Source organism: Brachyistius frenatus, unplaced genomic scaffold, assembly GCF_029030835.1.
Source record: "Brachyistius frenatus isolate BFR_SWC_R1_liver_20210118 unplaced genomic scaffold, ASM2903083v1 Contig_20, whole genome shotgun sequence".
Lineage (NCBI taxonomy): Eukaryota > Metazoa > Chordata > Actinopteri > Embiotocidae > Brachyistius > Brachyistius frenatus.
The window spans coordinates 2,356,013-2,362,154 of record NW_027210619.1 but is presented as its reverse complement, the minus strand read 5'-3'; positions in this window follow the sequence as shown (position 1 = coordinate 2,362,154).

The following is a 6,142-nucleotide window of genomic DNA, read 5'->3' as shown; positions in this document are numbered from 1 at the left end:
GAGATGGAGATTGAAGGGGGAGAGAGAGAAAAAAAGATGGATAAACAAAGTGACCAAAGGCTACGTCTGAGGAAAAAGGGAGTTCAGTCTGAGGGGAAAGAGGGAGAGGAGAGGGAAGAGAAGAAGCAAAGCAGGGAAGGGTGTGGGTTAGAAAAAATATGAAGTATAGTAAGCCTCCTGTTATGATACACAAGCCGGCCGTTCATACATAGAGGGAGAGGTGATGGAGACACAGAGACGACAGAGAGCAGCAAGACGGTAGTCAGTTCACTGGGTTGTTCACATTTACGTGTAAACTTAGAAACATTCCAACGGACAAAAATTAAAAGCAACAGCTTATTCTATCACAGACTGCTGGGTTAAGGTTAAGATTCAATCAGTTTAAGGATAAATTAAGAAATATTCACTTTTTAACAGCAACACACAAATTCAGATTACTAAGCAAAAATGTTTTGAGTTTTGTCCAATACATCACGCTGTATTTACCAATAATTAGTCCTCCACTGATTTAGCATCGCATTCTTGTAACAAGGTTAATTGTGACAGAGTTTAAAAAGGTAAAATGGGTGCAGTAGAAACAGAAACACAGGCTTGTTAATTCATATGCACACTTAATATCAAGTGCACAGATTACCCACAATACAACTGAACTCCAGATAAGAGATTCAGATATGTTATGCTAATAGAAGCTAATGTAACATTGAGCCCCCCAGCTGTGATGAGTAGCAGACTACAGAGCTCAGGTCAATTCATGTCCTCCATGCCAGATTATTCTCAGTTTCAGATTTGTAATCTTGAGTCCCAACTGATGCCAATTTCACATAAGACAATTTATCAGAATTTTATTTTTTTATTTTTTTTTATACACTTTATTAATCCCCGAGGGGAAATTTCTTCACTACAGCAGGGGGGCTCTCAGGGGGGAGATGCTGCAGCAGGCTGCCACGACCGCGGCGCCAGGTAACCTGACCTGAAGTGCATGTTTTTGGATTTTGAATTTGTTCAGCTCCCTCTGGTGCCACTGCAGGCTTAATATATGGAGAAGTAAATGGTAAAAATGGTAAATGGTCTGCACTTATACAGCGCTTTATTACCTTCCCAGTCTCAAAGCGCTTTACACTGTTTCCGATTCAACCATTCACACACACCAATGGTGCAGAGCTGCCATGCAAGGTGCTCACCTGCCATTAGGAGCAACTTGAGGTTAAGGGTTTCGCCCAAGGACACTTCGGCATGTGGCAGCAGGAACCGAAGATTGAATTGCTAACCTTACAATTAGTAGGCAACCTGCTCTGCCATCTGAGCCACAGCCGCCCCCAAGACTAGTTCCCAGTTTCTAACGCTCTGCTCTAAAGTAGCTATAACTGTTAATTTACAATAACAAAGTATTAAATGACGTGAAAAGGATGTGACTTGGTTCTCACAGAGAAATATTAGTTGCTGCTTGGACTCTTGGAGAGCTCCCTGCTTTTTCCATCGTGTCCGACTATAACCATTTGTAATAAACGGTTAACTCCTGACCACTTTAAATTGTGTAAAAGTTTTAATGTTGATCACACTGAAGTTCAGGCATTTGTACTTCACTGTGTTCTCAAAAGCAGAAAATTATTATTGCAGTTATCACTGTGACTTACAGGTTTTAATGGAAATGCAGCATTTTTTGGTTCCCTTTTGGACAGTTACATTTTCAAACAACCATTTAAATTGATCCAAGTTAATTTCCTGTTTCAGTTTATTATCACTCATGTTGCCATTAGCTGACAGGAAATAAGCAATTCTGTATTTCCTACCTACACAGTTTACCTTAATTAAAGAGCATCATCATGTATTATTTTCAGTTCAGTCTCAGAAACACTCTGCAGTTCTTGACAGTCGGTGTTTAACTTGTCCCACTTGTGCATCTACTTTATGTTATTTGTAGCGCTTAAAAGCAGGGTGTGTTCGACTTTACATGAAACCTAGCAACATCTCGGGGCATCTACAGTAACACTCCTACTGTAACCCGGGATCTGGCTGTAGAAAGTACTCCAGCACACGGAACAGTACCAGAAAAACAAGGCTAGGGTAATGCACCAGCTACTCACGCACTTGTACAGGATACCTTCCCACAAATGCACACTGGCACACACACACGGACAGTTACCTCAGCCAGGGCAATCAGAGGGGGATTCCACTTGGTTTTGAGAAGGAAACTGGATATGTTCACTGTTTGTCTTCCATCGCTGCTCCTGCCTTTCTCACATCGTGTAGTTTCTTCTACCTGCTATTTCACTTTTCTCTTCCTTGCAGATGGTTTTCTCTGTAATGTTATTGCATTGTCAGTCAAATTTCTTCTTTTTTGTGTCCAGATTTACTTACTGGTCATCTATAGCCACAGAAATGCAGGTTTTCAGACAGCTCTGTTGGTGAGTCCGTCACTTTGGTGCAGACAAATATATATTTAAACAACTATTACATGGATTGCCATGAAGTTTTGTAGAGCATGCATCTCAGAGGTTGAAGCTGCTGACTTTAGAGATACCCTGACTATTCGTCCAGCACCAGTTTGAGGTTGACATTAGTGTTGCGAGTTAACTCAACAAGTATTAGATGGTTTGCAATGACGTTTGGTACACCCATGCATGTTCACCTCAGGATTAGTTGTAATGACTTTGGCGATCCTCTGACTTTTCATCCAGCGCCACCATCAGGTCAAAACTTTACATTTTTCCAAGGCTATAGTTTCTAACTAACCTACAAAGCTTCTGACATTTCCAGCATTCTCAACTGTACTTTGTGTCTAGTGCTATTTAGCAAATGTTAGCATGCTAACATGCAAAACTATGTATTGTCATTCCAAATTTGTTAGCATGGCAATATTAGCATTTAGCTCCAAGTCCAGCCTCACAGAGCAGCTGGCATGGCTGTACACTCCTGGTCTGAGCGTCCAGCGTTTCTGTATCCAAACCTCCAGTGACTATGACGAGATTATTGGCTCAATCTGATTCTACGCAGATGTTTAATACACTTCACTGGTGGGAATATGCGTAGGCAAGAACAGAATAATTCCTCAATACTAAATCTTCCGTTTTCATGACCAGAAAGACACAAAAAAAAATCCATCTCTCCAGCCTTGTTGCAATTAGTTATTTGTGTCTGTTCACACCCACCAACCCTCTCACACACTGTCATTAAAACGTTTCTGTCTTTTCTTGTGGCAAAATCACCCACACTCCAGTTCCAAATGTCTTTCCACAACAAACAAAGTCTCCGATAGCAAACCCTGCAACTGATGTTCTCCTTCATCCCCCTATTTCACTCATTCTCTTATAAACCATAAATTGCTCCTTTTATTTTTGCCCCTTTTGCTATAACAAACACACACACACACACACACACACACACACACACACACACACACACACACACACACACACACACACACACACACACACACACACACACACACACACACACACACACACACACACACACACACACACTATAATTCTACCACAAGGCCCCATCTCTCCCCTCAACCCCTTTGGCTGCCACAAAACTATACTATTGCTCCCTCCTCTCCCTGTCCCGTCCTCCCTCCGCTGGTTCCATTTTCATTGGGGTTTATATGTGACACTGTACCACAGGCTGTCTGACCACCCATTGCCATGACAACTGGCGGCAAACATTTATCAAGCCAAACTATGTCCAGATTCTCTCAACCACACACTCAGCTCTGGGCGCTACTGGTGCTTGATGTGAATGGATGTAATTTTATGTCGTATGTATATATTTATGTGTGTGTGTGTGTGTGTGTGTGTGTGTGTGTGTGTGTGTGTGTGTGTGTGTGTGTGTGTGTGTGTGTGTGTGTGTGTGTGTGTGTGTGTGTGTGTGTGTGTGTGTGTGTGTGTGTGTGTGCGCACGCACATATTGAGGAAAAGAACTGAACTTGACACTACAGTGTTTTGGATGTTATATAGGCATGCCAGGACTTCTGGCATCAGTAACGTCTGTTCTTTGAATTGGACATATGTACATCATTTTCAGTGTGTTTCTCAGTCCTGTAAATTTATATCCCTGACTTAGTGCACCTCTGTGAAATGTCCTGCAGTAGAGATGTCTTTTTAAAAGTCTGTTTCTATCTCTAACTGACTCACAATGTTCCCAACACAATCCCCATCCTTCACCTCTTCTCACCCCCTTTCACAGCTTTTCTCTCCATTATCTCGATCGTGTTCTGTTCTCATCTCTGTCACCCTCTCGTGGGGAATGGGAGTGGAAGAAGAGGGGGAGTAGAAATGATAGTCAGCAAAGTATGGGAGATTAAAAAGAAGAGAAAAGCTCAGGAAGAGAGCTGGGAGAATAATAGATAGAATTTATGAATGACCGGTGGAACAGAGTTTAACACACACGCACACCTGTGTTTGACATCTCAGTAAAGCATAACAGAGTGTAACAGACATGGGATGCCTGCTGCCTGCATCAGGGGAGCTCTGCTGAAACCATTAACATTACTCACATACTCACTCACGTACATGTTCCTGTATGACACGCTCAAGAACACAGACATTAAAATCATATAAGCTACTGTACAAATTAAAGCCAAGGTTACACATTAGAAAAAGTGGAAAAATATTATGCTAAAAGTTTTATTTAAGCAAGCAATGGAGTGTAATGTATAAAACCTCACCTCTGCGAACATTTGGCATTTCTGAATAAGTCTATGTGCCTGTAAGCGTGGAACCTAAACACTTAGTGCATTCCTCGTTCAGTCCTCAGTTTCTGAACAAACGTGAAAATGGGCAGCATGGATAATCACTCTACAATTTGCCACAAATGCCAACATTTCAGTCTATAGATTAACCTCAGAAGCTGTGTGTGGTTTGGTGCAGGTACAACATTGACATACTGTGCACAACACAATCTTTCAGCCAGTTGATCTCATCTTGCTTCATGGCTGCATGCTATAATACAACCGCTAACCTGCTACTTATCAGCTGCACTGGCACTCGAGTTTTGGTAGACAACAATGGTTTTCCTCTTCGTTTTCTTTCGGGTGAGCAGGAAAGGCTCAATGAGGTGTGAGAGACTGCTCTGCCACGGTGAACACGAGGACTGGAAGGGAGCTGATGTTCATGCTCCATGGAGAAAACACACATGGCACAGGCGCCTTATTAGGGGAACTTTAGACATCAAGATGGAAATGGCCAGTGAGGTCGTGCCAGGGTCAGAGGGTGTCAGCTGTAAAAGGAGATGAACCAGTAACCTTTTGGCGTAGGATACATCGAAATATCTCTGATGTCTCTGAGGATGATCTCCGAACATCCTATAGTAGCTGAAGGCCTCCAACAAAAATGAAATATGTCCTCAGTACTGGCAAAACAGAGAGATTTACTAAAGGATCAGACTTTGAGCCTTTGAGACTTTGGGAACCATTACTTAAGCGCAACGTCCATTGATCTGTTTGGCAAATGGAGTGTGACCATGTGCTTTAATATGCCTGCTTTTCTCCTCAGCACACAATCATCTGAAGCATGTCTTCATGGTCAGTGGTTTACTGTCACACATAATAAAGCTCCTCAGCACATGTGACACCATTATTTGCACATGTTGTCTGTTAGATTTTGGGGAGGTTAATGACCATATCAGCCAGAGACAGAGCTGAGGGACATGAGCATGTACAAATGGCTGACTTTACTTATTATAGAATAGTTCTAGATAGGGCTTCAATTCCAGCTTCAGTCAATGAATAATTCACCTGCTGTTTCACACTGAAATAATCAAATGGTAATTTCATATTACTCCTAAATGCGCAAAAACAAACTTGTAGTTGGGCTGGAGAAATGTAAAAATAAGTCACAATTCAAAATACTGAAAAATTGCCTGAAAAGAAGACTCTTACCTTTAAGAAGGACGATAAACTCCAGGCACAACAGGTATTTATGCAGCTCCATTTATGAAACCGAATAAAAGCAGTCTCTCTCGTCTGTTTTTCTTTTTTTCCCCCTCTGTTTACAAAGTGGTCTCCATGAGCTGGTGGAAATCCAGTGCGTCGAGGTCCACCATACGCACAGATTAACACACACGCGCTTTTTCAACTCTCTTTTCCCCCAAGAGACGCGTAAAATCCGGTCAAACGGCGCTGCAGTGGCATGTCGGCTGT